At 34.1% G+C, this 17,111-nt stretch overlaps 1 protein-coding gene across 2 annotated transcripts in view; it reads right to left on the bottom strand.

Moving 5' to 3' along the window:
• The window catches only part of LOC146995544 (uncharacterized), a 328,926-nt gene that overhangs the window by 296,429 nt on the left and 15,386 nt on the right, over nt 1–17,111 (bottom strand). The gene's annotated exons all lie outside the window — the stretch shown is intronic.

Genomic DNA, 17,111 nt, shown 5'->3' on the forward strand with positions numbered 1-17,111 from the left:
TCATAAATTACGGTTTTATATTTTTAATTTTATAATTTATGCATGCCATTTTACCAGATTTAAACTGATGATCTATAATCCGGGAAAACCGATAATCTGGAATCGCTGAAGTCCTGACAAGTCCGGATTAAAGACTTTTGATTGTATTGATGCTTATGTAAAAGAGAAAGAAGAGATTGACGATATTGTCTTAGATGTAGAAGTCGAATTAAATCGTAAATTAGCTAAGCCTTCCAAAGAAATTGAATAGGAACCTTTGGTTTTCACGAATGCTTAGGTCAATGTTAAATTATCCAAAATTATTTTGCCAACGTTTTCGGGTAACTTACACGAGTAGCTTTCACTTAAAGATATTTTTTAGCCAGTGTTGATTCAAATCCTAATTTAACAGATGTGGTCAAATTACAGTACTTAAAATCTGAGCTAAGAGGAGATGCTAATCGTATTGTTCAGTCAATATCCATAGTTGACTCTAATTATAAATTAGCCTTTTCATTACTAGAAGAAAGGTTCTCTAATCACCACGAACAAGTGTATGTTCATCTGAAACGATTTATGAATATGCATCCTACGCAAAATGAGTCTGCGTCAGCAACATTAAATGTAATTGACATTTAGAGACTCTTTCACTGAACTGTGTTATCTTCAGTACAGTGGCTTTGTTTTGTATTAGCTGAGAAATACTTGGCGACAGAGCAGAATCTTGTCTAATAGCGCATGCGCCACTAGAATCGCCGCTGAAATATATTTTCGATAAACTTGATTCTTGTTGTACACATTCGGAGTTGCGAATCATATGTTACTCTGTAAGAAAGAAAGCTAGCGCTAGACTGTCGCCATGGAAAATAAATGTATTGAAAGTAAAAGTGTTATTTTCTGTAATGTGTGTGTGGTGTTATTTTATTGCGATATATAGCTATTGACGAGAAATAGAATAATTCAATTCACCAAACACACTTGAATTGAATTATTCTATTTCTCATGAATAGCTATATATCACAATAAAATAACACCACACACATTACAGAAAATAACACTTTTACTTTCAATACATTTATTTACCATAGTGACACTCTGGCACTACGTTTCTTTCTTACAGCGTAACATACGAATCGCAACTCCGAATGTACGTTTTTCTGCTCATATCTCCTTTAGTGACATTTTAATAAGCAAAAGTCAATAAACAAATTGCTGTTGAACTGAATTTTATGGTTTAAGTGCGAAGAACACGATATTTAATAAATAAAGGCAACACACAAAATGTTAAAAAAACGCCCCTTAAATTTCTTAAAATTTGCATCTGCATGGGTGGAAGAGTGAATCATGAGAAAAGAAGTGAAATATTTGTTTATATTTGGTGAAAAATCGTCCACTGCAGCAACTATGCTTTAAATGAGAGGAGTGAAAACGCGAAAAATTATCACTATGATTGTATCGTTGACAGTTGTAACGCTGGGTAGGCCCAGGTTTAGATTTGTATTTAATAATGCGGACCCATAGTCCTCGAAAAAATCATAAGACTATGGGTCCGCATTATTAAATACAAATCTAAACCTGGGCCTACCCAGTGTTATAACTGTCAACGATACAATCATACACAGCGAGCGTGTCATAATACACCTCGCTGTGTTCAGGCGTGGCAGGAATCATATGGTACTATAGTGTCTGTTCTTTGTAAGATGTGCTGAAAATCACAGATCCCATCTCTGCTCTTTTAAGGGCACCAAAATTATAATGCAAAGTGTATCCTATGCCTGGGACCGCACCTAGCATCCTCTGTCTCTTGCCCACGCAGACCAGGAAATCTAAATAGTAACGATAACCACAATGAAGAAATAAAAAAATATTAAATATTCTGAAATGGAAAATATTCAAAGCAATGCTACCTCAGAAAACTCTCAAAAAAGTTATGACAGATCACGTGATACTGCTAACCAATATGAAAACACTAACTCATACGCAACTGAAGTTTAAAACAAAATAAATCCCATCAAAAATTCCAATTCTAATGCCAAAAAGGAACAATCCCGAGAAAAAATATAAATAACAGGCATGAACGTACAGGGGAATCCTAGACAAATTGATAGCTTTCATGGCTTCAATATATGATCTTCATATATATGATGACTTCTGTAATGCTAAATTTGTCACTGACAAAATGACTGTAGGATTTGAAGCACTCAGGATCTACAAAAATATCAATAATGACTAATACAAACAATTTCCAAAATTATTCAAATTTTAATAGACTAAACTACACCAAGATAATTTTCTACAATTGTGATGGTTTACTAAGGCAGCATTTACAAAATACTAAATTTTTGTTTGAAAACAACCTAGATATGATGTTACTCAATGAAACATCTCAAGCCCAATAAAAAATTCAAAGTTGCAAATTATGGAGTCTATAGAAATGATAAAATGCACAATAGTGGAGGAGGTACAGCTATCATTGTAAAAAATTCTATCAAACATACTGAATATCTTCTGCCAAATTTTTCTACAATAGAAGCTTGTGCCTGCCTAATCTAAAGCAATAATTATACTCTATATCTAATTGTTTCAGTGTACAAACCACCTCAAAAAATTATCAATACTGCCGAAATTGACTATATCTCCAACTTGGGATACCCTATCATCATTGCAGGTGATCTAAATTGCAAACACCCAGCATGGCACTCCAGACTTACTAACAGTAATGGAGTTAGATTGTATAATTATATGCAAAACTCTCCTATCAATATTCTAGCTACCACAGAGCCAACACACATTTCGGCTAATAATAACCACATCTCTTATGTTATAGACATACTTATTACCTGCAATATCCCTCAAATTCCAGACCTTATCAATATCACAGACATGGACTCTGATCATAATCCCATTATGTTCATTTTGAATAATATTAAGCATTATATGCCCCCACAGCCTACTCAAGTAAACTCGACTGACTTTAAATATACTAGTTTAATATCTTAGACAACAATATCTCTGCTGCAGCTAAAATGACTACTCCAGACTTAATAGAAGAAGCAACTACTAAATTTAACAATAAAATTCTGGATGCCATCAATTAAGCAACTAGAAATTCCTCCAAAAAAGACTACTCCCTTCCTATCAATATTGTAGAAGAAATTAGAAACAAGAACAGATTAAGAAAGGTCTGGCAGAGAACTAGAGACCAGAGAGATCATAATAATTATAAAAGATCTGACTACACAGTCAAAAAATTATGCTTTGAATTTAAAAAAGACAGCTGGAACGACTCTGTAGAAAACTTATCTCATACAGATCATTCTATTTGAAATTTAGCAAGAAAACTAAGAAATACCAACTAGAAAATTGGACCTATTGAGAACAACAACACAGTTATTTATCATCCTGTAGATATTGACAATGAATTTGCAGATGTCTATGAAGAACAATTCAAAAATAACTTTTCGCATCCTGAAGACAGCAACATTAAAGAACAAGTTCATAACTTTATTAATTCCAATAGGAGCACATCAAACCTTCCTACCACTCCCTCTGAAGTATTCTATCTGATTAAGCATTTAAATCCTAAAAAAGCCAGCGGTTATGACAAAATTTCAAATACTGCCATACAGAATCTTCCTAAAAAAGCTATTATCTTTCTTGTCAACTTATTCAATGCCAGCCTGAGGAATAATTACATCCCTAATGTCTGGAAAATTGCTACTATTATTGTCATTAAGAAACCTGGAAAGGACAAAAAATTAACAAGTTACAGGCTCTTTTCTCTTTTACCTACTATTTCCAAATTATTTGAAAAAATCATTCAAAAAAGATCGCAACAATATGCTCGATAATAACATAATTTCTCATTATCAATTTGGCTTCAGGAAAAATTACTCTACCACTCACCAAGTCTCCCGCATCGTTGAAAAGATCGGTGAAGCCTTTAATAAAAAGGAAACAGTAGCTGCTCTTTTCCTCGATGTGGAAAAAGCATTTGACAAAGTTTGGCATACTGGCCTTATATTCAAACTTATTACCTACAATTTCCCTCCTGCTCTAATCATCATTATCTTCAATTATCTGCAAAACAGATACTTCCAAGTTAGAATCAACTCTGACTACTCAAACAAAAGAAAAATTAATGCTGGCGTCCCTCAGGGAGCAAATTTGGCTCCTTATCTCTACATTATTTATATAAATGATTTCCCAAATTATCCAGGTACTGAGTTAGCTCAGTATGCTGATAGTACTGCTATCTTTTCTACATCCATCAATCTTACCTATGCTCAACACAAATTGCAAAATGCTGCTAATAATATCCAAGATTGACTCCAAAAATGGAAGATTAAAATTAATTCACAGGAAAGTACTAATATCATCTTCAAACGCACTAATAGAAGACCTGTATGCGATCATCTGTACATTAACAATCAACCGGTCAATACAGATAACTCAGTCAAATATCTTGGCATTAACCTAGATTCCAAACTTAATTTTAAAATTCATCCACAAGCTACCAAAGCCAAAACTATGCAAGCTTTTATGAGTGTATATTCAATAATCAATAGACACTCGAAACTGAGCATAAATACCAAAAAAATTATCTATTTACGACTCATAAGTCCTGTCATGCTTTACGGTTCGCCAGTGGGCAGCAGCAGCACGCACAAACAGAAAGCTTCTGCAAACACTGCAAAATAAAATCATAAGAACCATGCTGGGTGCTCCGTGGTTCGTAAGAAATGAAGTCCTACATAGACATATGAAAATTAACACAACTAACGAAGAAATACTAAAGACCGTCTATAAATTCTACAATAAAATCGAAAATCATCCCTCAAATCTCGTCAAAAACATGGGCAATTACGATTACATTATAGAACAGCCGTACAAAAGACCAAGGACAATTCATCACAATGTTCGTTGGTAACATATGTATATACTCATCATCGTATTTTATTATTTTATTATTCAGTATTTACTCAAGATTTTTGCTATACTTCAATTCTTTTGAACCTTGAATGAACTTTTATTGAAGGAATTACCTTATTTATCTGCAACTGTATTGGCCGATTAGCAGCTACACCTCTATACTCAAGTTATATTTTTCTTTAATCATCATGCATCAGCATCATCATACTGATATTTTTCTAAGTTTACTGATAATGTTAGAATACAATTCTATTCATCAGATTTGTAAATAGTCTATTATTTATTTTAATATAAAGCAAAATATGTCATCTTGAGCATCTCTCGACTCTGCCAATCAACATCACGGAAATAGCACACGTGACCAGCACCTCTGACTTACGTTAGTAAATTGAAATTGCATCCCTGGCATAGATGTCACTTTTGTAATCAACATCTCGAATTAACACTGTGATTCAGGAATCTATTTTACTACTTAAATGCATCCATATGAGACAAGCACCAATACATTTCTAAAGCCTTTAATGGATAATATAACAGGTCAAGTAATGTACTTTTATTAGTACAAAACTTGAAGTATAACGTTATGACCTGACCTGACCTGAAAGGTCAGATCCCACTCCAACATTCAGAGTAATTAATTCGGCTTTCGTCAAGGACATTCAACAACTAATTCTCAATTTTAGCAGAAAAAATTGCAGAAGCTTTTAATAATAAATCTTGTTTCGTTGCCTGCTTCCTGGACATCGCATTTGACAAAATTTGGCCTAATGGTTTACTCTACAAAATCATCTAAATTAAAAGCGACATTAATAAAGCATGTAGAATCATTAGGATTTTTTGGAAGCCAGAGAGATGAAAAATTAACAACCGCCTTCGCCGGGAATCGAACCACGGACCTCTGGAATACCGGCCCAACGTGCAGAACCACTACACCCCGAAGAACGCTAGGAAAGTGGGAGAAATACCTTATATACTCCCCTTTTTGAAAGGGTGACTAGGGTTTTAGGGGACCTAGTCGCCAAATCCTGGGTGTGGAGAATCTTCATCCACAACCCTTTTAATTTGGGTGCCACTTGTAGAGTCATTAGGTTAATTAGAAGCAGAAAAGATGAAAAATATGCAACCCCCTTTACCGGGAATCGAACCACGGACCTCTGGAATACCGGCCCAGCGTACTACCATTACACCACGAAGGCACGCTAGGGAAGTGGGAGAAATACCTTATAAGCATTTCTGAATAAATTAATGTCCCAATATTCCGCTTTTCGTTCCCATCATTGTAATAAATTGTATTTTTATTTTTCCAAAGAGGCGATTTGCCCAGAAGGGCTATTAATTTCGTTTCAGCATTCTACGTTGGCTCACTATAAATGTCGGTTCACTTTTTAAATTGTTGCCGCCGAATATTAGAGCCCCATTGTGTTATATTTAATGAAGAGTCTGCATGAATGTTATGTACAGTGGATGGACAAAAATATGGAAACACCTTGTGAAATGCATGTTTGAAAAGAAAGATTGATTTTAATGAAATATGTAGGTGGCGCTGGCGTTTTTGACTACTGACGCCACCTATACAACTTCGTAAATGTGGTAAACAGTTCAGTTGTTGTCGGAGTACAGTTAAGTGAGGTTGTCATTGCATTATGTCAGAGTTAAGAGACTTCGAACGTGGGCAAAGTGTTGGAGCACGTATGGTAGGTGTTTCCGTAAGCAAGGTAGCCGATGTGTTTAGTGTTTCAAGAGGTACTGTATCAAAGATTTATTCCGCATATTTGAAAAGCGGAAAAACATCATCTGCTAAATCACAGCGCGGACGAAAGTGTGTCCTGAGTGATCGTGACAGACGATCATTAAGGGCAATTGTGACGAAAAATAAGAAGACCACAGCTGCAAAAATTACTGCTGAAATGAATGTTGTGTTATCGAACCCTGTGAGTACCAAAACAATTAGAAGGGAGCTTCATAAACAGGGAATTGCTGGCCGTGCTGCAATTGAGAAGCCACTCACCAGTGATGCTAATGCCCGTAACAGGAAAAGGTGGTGTTTAAGTCATAATGCCTGGACTATAGAGCAGTGGAAGCGAGTAATATGGTCTGACGAGTCTTCTTTCACATTGTTTCCCACTTCTGGCCGAGTTTACGTCTGAAGAACGCCATCTCAAGCCTATAATACAGACTGCTTGTTGCCAAGAGTGAAACATGGCAGGGGTTCTGTTATGGTTTGGGCAGCCATATCGTGGTTCTCTGCTAGCCCCATGATAACTGTGTCAGAGCACATGACTGCCAAGACTTATGTGAACATTTTGGCCGATCAAGTTCATCCCATGGTACAAACTTTGTTCCCCGATGGTGATGGTGTCTTCCAAGACGATAAAGCCCCTGTTCACACAGCTCACATTGTCCAGGACTGGTTTTCTGAGCACGAGGATGAGTTGCACCATCTCTCATGGCCACCACAGTCACCAGACCTGAATATTATCGAACCTTTGTGGTCTACATTGGAACGGAAAGTGCGTTCTCGTTATCCACCGCCAACATCGTTATCTGAACTTGCCACCGTTTTGCAGGAAGAATGGTATAATATTCCCTTGGCAAACATACAGGAACTGTATTTATCCATTCCGAGAAGACTGCAAGCTGCTCTGAATGCCAACGGGTTTCCTACCTCATATTAAGCAAAGAAACATGTTTTTTTAAAGGTGTTTCCATATTTTTGTCCAACCCCTGTATGTTTCTCGCACTGTGATAAAAGAAGAATACCTAGAGTCATCAAACTTTGAATACTGAACATTTCCACCCAAATATGGGCATTTGGAAGCCGAAATTTAGAATTTGTTTAATTCTCGATTTTATATTTTGTAAAACTTTAACAAATTTTTTATTAACAAACTCCATGATTTCAAAGCGAACAATGGCAAGACTGTAAGGAAAAATCATTTTTATCTCCAGAGCGCGAGACTGTGTATTGGAAATTCTAAAGCTATGCCCCGTTTAAAATTATTTTGCAATATTGCTGATGAACTGAATTTTATGGTTTAAATGCGAAGAACATGATATTTAATAAGTAAAGGTAACATACAAAATGTTAAAAAAGCGCCCCTTTGGGCGTAATGTAAAATCTGAATGCTTTCAAAATTTTTTTTATTTATATTTATTTGATTTTTTTCCTCACAATTATTATTTGAAAATAGTGCTACTACTTAGTAATTTTCTTTCAAATAATAAACAAAAGCAAAAGATCAGATTTTCACTTTGAAGGTAGGCAGTTAAAAATACGACACAAATTTTGCAATCGACTTTTTTTACAACTTGCTAGAAAGAAACCTTCCTTATGGGTGATACTCGTAGGATAAAATAACACTCACTGTAAAAGTTAAATGATACTACCAGATAAAATGAATTTTAAACCATCAATTTACACTGTATTAAGCAACACACTTCTTTAATAGCATATATAAGTAAAAGATATTTTTTTGCCATTATAACACAGAAAAGAGACTTTTTTTCGCGATTTTTTAACCTTTTTCCAATTTGATTCTTTATAGTGAAAGCGTATAAACCGTATCCCAAATGATCTAGTTTTCGAAATATTTCTGTTAATTCCAACAAAAAGTGAGTGGTTAATTAAGTGTAATCGCCTTGAATGAGAAGGAATTAATACATTCCAATCAAACATTTTTTTAATGCAGTATTTTATCTGGTCTTTAAAAAATTCCGTATTAAAATGCTGCACAATTAGCTTTCTCTCACATAGAATTTCCCTTTGTTCGCTCTAAGCTTGATCTTCCGACCTGCGAGGAGAGGCCCACTAGCGGCCGAGCGGTAAAAGTTGCTGAACACTGGCAGTTCGGGCGAGGTTCGAATCCTCTAGCTGCATGCACGTTCTCGTGGTTTTCCGCTCGTGTAATGTGTATACGAGCCAGTTTCAATTAGAAAGACCTCCACAAAGGCATCCCTTTCCTTAGGCAGATAGCCCTAGTGTGCTTTACCGTAATCTCAATACATCAATCAAAATCAACACCCTGTGGGAAGAAAGACTTCTGTCTGTCTTAGGTTGAAGCATAAACAGAAAACTTGCTGCTTAATATGTTGAGCGACTTTTAAAAAGTTCATACATAGACGATTAAATAATTATAATTTTTGTCTAATCACTTAATTAAGTACATTACTAATTGAACGTAATCAACTTTCAGCTAACAGATTACAATTTAATATTTCAAAGACCTTAGCGGGGACAAAGAGCTCTTTACGTTCAAACATAAAGAAAAGGTTTGCTTGTTACGACATGAACCTTTAAAAAGTCTAAACGTAATTTAGTTATTAATTCTACAAACTGGAAAGGAACTAGATCGAAAGAAAACGCAGCCGATTTTTGTTTTATTCAGGGAGAATTGTTTATTTTTATTGCTTACAAATCTTGAGATATATCATATAAAGTCAAATAATTTCTTACATGGCTTTACCGCTTCTATCATGTTTAGCAACATTCAGTCATATAATCTTAAAAGTCTTCAATTCTGCCAGTTCCTTAATACAATTCATTTCAAATTGTATTTAGCTCACCAGAGGCAAAGCGGAAAAATAGGTGAAAACCGGTAGTTCGAACGGGGTTCATATCCTAGCTGCATCGCAGTTTCGTCGTTTTCTTCACATTTTTGGCTTGGTTTATTTGATTACGGCATAGCACACTACCTCAGTAAGGGCAGTGATACTTTCCTGGAGAAATGTCTAAGGAAAACTGACTCATACCCACGTTATGTATGGGGAAAAAGACGATAACGCCGATGCAGCCAGCCCGTTCGCCCAAAATTGAGTCCAGGTCAAACTACCAGCGTTCAGCGACTTTACTGCTGGACTGGCAGTGACCCGTTTTTCTTCCGTATAAAGTGGCCGGGAGCCAGGAAAGGGGTATTGTCGTAACTTGCGATGTGGCGAATTTTGGTACTTAGTTATTACTTTTGCAACAGACAGCGCCACCACTTTTTCAAGTCATTTCATCACACAGTTGCCATTCGCCAATGTAACAGCCAATTAAAAAATATTCAGAACTACCTTTCAAATTTGCATAATAAGATTTATTCTTATTTAATGTTAATTTTTTTTTTTTTTTTTTTTTTTTTTTTTTTTATGTTTTGCAAAATATTTATTTCTTGTGCTGTGTTTTATATTACGGATAAGAAAATTTTCAGTGTACGAAAATACAAGTGTGAATTTTTTTTATTAAATTAGCTGGTTTAAGTATTTCACTGAATTATTTGGTATTAATATAACTGAAAGTGAGCTCCTAAATGTGATGGATATAGATTATATCAAGAACTTTGCGCATATAGTGAATGAAACACACCCAATTTTGTACTGCTATATTTACTTGTCAAAATCTATTTCAAATGATTTGTTGTAGGCACAGCATTAAAAAGTCTGATATTTAGACCACGACTTCCCTTGCGCGGAATATTAAATTATACGCACATTTTTTTTCTGCATTTCATTGAAACTTATTTCCTCTCTCATTAGAGATAGATTTCTCTTTCAATTAATTCAATTCTCACTTTGCGACAAGACAAAAATACATAAAACCTCAAAATAGCTTTATTAAAAATTGCAAAATATAGAGACTTGAAACACCAAATACAATTAAAACAATAAAAAAAAATTTACAATTAAAATTATTGTTTCTACGCAAAAACAAGTAGTTATGACAGCGACAAGAAGGCAGATTTTTCGGTGCACAAAACTTTTACTTTGGGTCCCACTTGGCAAAAAGACACTAAAAGTGCAGAAACTGACTTAATTCACTATTTCGCTAAGTTTCAAATGCAAACAAATATGGCAGCTATAGTAAAAAAAATTAGGCTTAGCCGCACTTAAAAAAACTTTTAAATAGCTAATAATTCTACAACTATTGCATGCAGATTAACTAAAGGCATAAGAACTTTAACTGGGAGATAAGAACAACATAATTGAATCATTTTTAAAGCAAAACATGCACAATTTACCAATATATAAAAATTATTTTTAAAAAAAACTGAGCTCACGCAGCTGAGTTACAAAGTGGGTATATTTGCTTATTTATACACTTTTGGTGCAGCCGAATCCAACCAAAAAGGTAGGTGCACAACTACATGTTATATCATATACAAAATTTTAACGTTTTGAGTCTACTCGTTTTTGATTTATGCGAGCTACATACATACATACGTACATCCAGACATCACAAAAAAATCTGGCCTGAATCCATTTTAAATCCTTTTTGCAAACCGTTTTGGGAAAAAGAGTCCTTTATTCTGTTCTTACCTACAGATGTCATGCAAAAACATCGTTCATTGTATCTGATAGCAGTTAATATATGGGTATTTTCATTGAAATATGATATCCGAAAATTTTCATGACTGCGACACTTCTTACAAAAGTGCAACTTACTTTGTTCGATTTACTTACAACTTACTTCGTACAAACACTTCGTTCACTGACTCTCATTATTTACAACTTACTTCGTACAAGGAAGTAAAAAAGTGAGTTCTTAAATATCAGCAAATAATTAATTTTATTCCTTTTGTTCTTTCATATTATAATAGTTTATCATTTATCAGTACAAAAACTGAGGTAATTAAAAAATTAGCTTTTTAGGTATTTTTAGTATTTTTCCCCTCCTTTCTGCATGCCTTCGTGGTGTAACCGTAGCACACTCGGCGCGTATTCGAGAGGTGCAGGTTCGAATTCCGGCGACTCCTTTGCACATTTTTCACAGCTCCTGCTTTGAAATAACCTAATGACTCTACAGTGGCGCCTGAACTAAAATGTGGTGAATGATGATTCTTCACAACCAGGATTTAACGATCGGGTTTCCTAATTTCCATTTGGCCTTTAAAAGGGATAATGTATTTTCTCTCTCCTTCCAGCATGCCTTTGTGGTGTGACGGTTAACCCACTAGGCGCGTATTCGAGAGGTTCAGGTTCGAGTCCTGGCAAAAAGCATTGCTCATTTTCAAAAATACCTCTCGGCGTATTATAAAAAAATAACCTAATAGATTCTAAAACGTAATTAATGAAAATCATTTCAACCCAAAATAGGATTTGCATTAGTGAATTTTAGTTAAGAATAGTGGCTCCCCACTATTCTGAATATTATTGGAATAATTTAAAGATTAAATCCGATAGTATCTTAAGATGGTTTTGCAATCAGAAAACAAACTCATATTGATTCATCCTTATTTTCTTTACAAATGCCGAATATCTGTTTGCAAGTCTAATCTGTTTTTAAATCAAATGCCGAATATGTGTTTTCTATTTGAACTTGATCAAATAGTGTGTTAGTGTTTAATTCAAAAGATAATATTATGCATTGATTAACATTTCCTCTAACTTCTTTTTAACTAAGGTTGCCTATGAGCAACCCCTTTAATTCTGACTCGCAGCTTTTATTTTTAGGTCAGGATATGAATCTAATGTTAAGGCCAGGATATGAACGTCGGAAGGTTAAGGATATGAACCTTTAAACAATAGGATTTCTTTTGAAGCACTGCGGCATGACAATGATTAATAATCTTAGCATCACTAAGAATAATTTTCTGGGTTCTCATACTGAAATTTTCCCAGAGTATTAAAAGTTGTAAATGAAAACGTAAGCATATTATAAAGGAAAATGTAGCCGAAAAATGCTGTGACTGCTATTTAACTCTAAAGAGGGGTTATCAAAGAGAAAATGAGAATTAATATTGATTAAAATTGCATTTTAGGTAGTTATTACTGATTATAATAGACTGCAATATTTGAATATGAATTCTTTGAATATTTAAAAAAAAATTATTGATTGTGAAAATAGAAAAATAGTTTCTTGGATTGATTCCTTTCTCATAGAAGCCAGATGAATTCTGTTTTACTTAATGAAAACTAAAATTTATTTGCTAATTAATCTGTCCTCTATGAGCACTTTACTTCAGTGATCTCTATTAATCTGCCATTTGTTTTTCTTAATTTAAATGCTTCAAGAATAATTAGAAAAGGACCTAATTCTCTTCTTGCCCTTAAATTCTTCATTTGTAAAACTGCAATTTCAGGTATAATCATGTGAAATAATTCTCTAAATATAATTCAGTGCAGAAAAAATAAGATATATAAACAGCTTGCAAATGGGATCACCACTTAGATTCTGTTTTAGAAATATGATGAAGCTTACGAAAAATCTAGGAAGCGAAGTAATTCCGTACAATATTTTATAATTTTTTATCAATGATCAATCTGTAAATATAATTTATCGACATGCAAATATAATTTAATGATTTAATGTGTATGTATATGTTACCGTGAAACACCGAAATTGGAGAATATCGACTTTCACCGGAGAATGACAACATTTACCACATACATCGGTGAAAGATCGAATATTGCATTACATTCTTGTACATTCGGACCCTCATCGGTGTTATGTCGACAATCACAGATATGCTCTGGTGTGGGTCGAAAAGAGAGTTCATAAAAAGTCATAATAGTTTAAGTTGTTGCAATAAATAAGATTTGAGTCACATAATTTAGTAAGCTTTTTATTACTATTATTTTATTTTCTCAATTAGAACGCACTGTATAATTAAGTAAGTTTTTAACTTCTATTATTTTCCTTTCTCATTTTCAATGTACTGTGTGTTTTAAGTTCTTATATTCTTAAGTTCTTATTTTAAGTTTCAAGTGCTTTTTTTCGCGACTGAATTACGGAGAAGAAATATATTGTTATATGTTCAACATTCACCGGTGAAAGTCGACATTCTCCAGATTTCGCTATTTCACCATAACATATGTTCTACATGTAAATATCATAATATATATATGCATGTATATGTGAGGAGAAGGTTCATTAGCGGCTCAGTGGTAAAGCCTCTAAACATTGATAGTTCGGCCCGGAGTTCGCATTCCAGTGAACGGAATGGCTGTATGGGCATTTACATGGTTTTCCCCATGTATAACGCATATACGATCCAGTTTTGCTCAGAAAGTCCTCCACAGAGGCATCCTTACCCTTAGGCAGATAGCCGTCGAGTGCTTTGCTATATTTAAATAAACCACAACAAACCATATAAGTAATTTAAAAATCGCTTTATTTTATATATGCTTACAGAATGTATATATATATATATGTAATTAAAAATTTTCTAATTGCTTCAGAACCTAACATTTATATTGATATTATATACATATACATACATTAATGAACATTGTATATTTAAGATTTTTTTCTTTGATATTTTATACCTGGTAGAGACATTAGGTATTTTTTTCTGGAATCAGGCAAAATGAAAATTAACAGAGCCTTCGCCGGGAATCGAACCACGGACCTCTGACAATACCGGCTCAGCATGAAGAACCACTACACCACGAAGGGATGCTAGGAAGGTGCGAGAAATACCCTATATACTCCTCTTTTGAAAGGGCGACTGGGGTTTTTAGGGGACCCAATCGCCAAATCCTGGGTACGGAGAATCCTCATGAAACACCCTTTTAGTTCGGCCGCCACTTTAGAGCCATTAGGTATTTTTTTTTTTTTTTTTTTTTTTTTTTTTTTAATCAGGCAAGATGAAAAATTAACAACGCCTTCGCTGGGAATTGAACCACGAACCTCTGAAACTGGCTCAGCGTGCAGAACCACTACACCACGAAGGCATGCTAGGAAGGTGGGAGAAATACCTTATAACCTTGTTCTGTATTTTTTTGCATTTATTTATGCCTATATACATACATATAAAAAACATAATAATAAGCTAAAAATTAAAAGCAAAATTTTTAAACCCGTCCTGCACTATAGATATGTTGGTATCGGACGGCAGAACTTAGGGAAGTAGAAATTTTTGGAATTTGGGGAAGCACCGAGCGGCAAAATTAAGGGATGAGAAGTATTTATGATTTAGGGAAAGCACTGTGATCCAAAGTTTAGGCATGGTTAAAATTTAGAACTTAAGAGAGCGCTTTGTAGCAGAATTTAGGACCTGTAGAGACTGCGCCAGGCGGTATCGAGCGCCAGCCCTAGATAAAGCCTTAAGTATATATGTGGGAGTTTATTTATTCGGGACTCAGATTAGTTTGAAGCATGTGCAAGAAATAAACGTAGGTATAGCAAATAACTAAACTAATACAATTCAGGCTTAATTCAGAACGCTATAGGAGCAAGAGAAAATTTAGCAAAACCACTTGGGTTTTGTTGCCAATCTTGTGATACATAGCCAATAATGTATAACAAACGCTATTAAGTTACGCTAAAATTATCATTACTGATTCTATGGCATTTCAATTAATGTAGCAGACTGCACTGCTCCCTGATCTTCTAATTTGACCCAGTTTATTAATTTTTGCAGACTGTTATTATTACAGAAATTTTATAAAAACTAAGCTTGAACTTTCGATTATGTCGAAAAGAGTTTCCAATTCTGGAGTTACAAAGGGATCTACAAAGCGAAACCATGTTTAGAAGTCCATTAAACAAAATGTGGAATTGCTGCAAAAAATGCATAGAGGCATAGTCGTCTTAAAATTATGTGTGGAGTATGGCACTGGAAAGTCCACTGTATATGACACAAAAAAGAAAAAGGAACTTTTTGAATTTTTTGTGGAAGCATCTTAAACAACTTGCATTGAACAAAATGTTTAATAAAGTAAACAAATCTTTCTTTTGTAAATTTTGATACCCTTTAGATCATAATTGTTCTTTATTTCATAAATTACGATTTCATAATTTTAATTGTATAATTTCTGCATGCCATCTTACCAGATTTAAAATGATGATCTATTATTAGGGGGACTAAAAAGTAATGTCTTTTCTACGCATGTCGACAACAACGATAGACAACAACATGCTAAGGGCAGAAGTGGACGCAAATCAATGTCAAACAATCGAGAAACTGTCAAACATTCTTAACCAACCTTCGTCAACCATCCAAAAAAACATTTAAAGCAGAATGGGAAAATAAGCAAAGCAGGTGTTTGAGTCCCCCATAATCTGTCTGAAGAGAACAAAGCCAACCTATCCATCACATGCAACGTATTGCTTCAACGGCACCATACAGAACCATTTTTTGATCGTTTGATTAGTGGAGACAGAAAAATAAGCCCTATATGACAATCCAAAACTCAAAAGGCAGTTTTAATAGGGATTACAAAGGGTTTACATCCCGAAAAGGCGCTTCTGGGTGTTTGGTGGAGTATTCGCGGAATTGTTCATTTTGAATTGCTGAAATCTGGAAAAACTGTTAATGTAGACCTTTATTCTGAACAATTGGATATAGTGAACCAATCTTTAATCGGAAAATATCCGACGATTGTCAACGAAAAAGGCGTCATTCTGCAACACGACTGTGCAAGACAAACACTGGAAAAATATAATGAATTGGGGTGGGAGGAACTGCCTCACCCACCATATTCGCCCGATTTCGCACCCTCGGATTTCCATTTATTCCAATCCCTACAACATTTTCTTAGTAACAAAAAATTTGAAAATTTTGATGATGTCCAAAATGCCCTCTTGAGATATTTTACTCAAAAACCAATTGATTTTTATTGATCTGGGATTGAAATCTGCATACTAGATGGCAAAAGGTTGCTGATAACGAGGGTGATTATATTATTGCTTAAAAATAAAAACTTGTTATAAATTTATTTGTTTGAATTTAATGTAAGAAAGCAACATTACTTTACAGCCCCCCACAGGATTTGGAAAAATCCCAAATCCGGAATCGGCTAGTGCGAATTTCGGACTTTGTACTGTATTTATTAATACTATATGAAGAGATACTTTTTTAAATTATAAAAAATATTACTTAAATTTTAATGTATTTTATTCTCACTTTTTTTAAGTGTTTGTAAGAGTAAATTTTTAATTTTGCAATGTTATTGTCTGTTATTTTACTTCAATATTTATAATTAAATTTTATATACAACAAAATTTATTTTGTAGATTTCAAAATTGTGCATCATATACATATTTAATACTTCTAAATATGTCAAACAATACATAAAAAATATTATAAATAAAACATGCTTATCTTCTACTACAGAAATGTTTAACAGCAACAAAATTTAATTATAAGATTTTTCTTTTCTTTCATGTTTGCAGCAAATGCAAGAAATAAAAATAATTCTGAAGATGTTTTTTATGTTGAAAGGTATCTAGTGGCATTAACAGCATAAGGTACTTTTAAGCAAGTTGTAGCTTATATTTA

Source organism: Stegodyphus dumicola, chromosome 9 (genome assembly GCF_044657685.1).
Source record: "Stegodyphus dumicola isolate Sdum_Otavi_A_Nest chromosome 9, ASM4465768v1".
NCBI lineage: Eukaryota > Metazoa > Arthropoda > Arachnida > Araneae > Eresidae > Stegodyphus > Stegodyphus dumicola.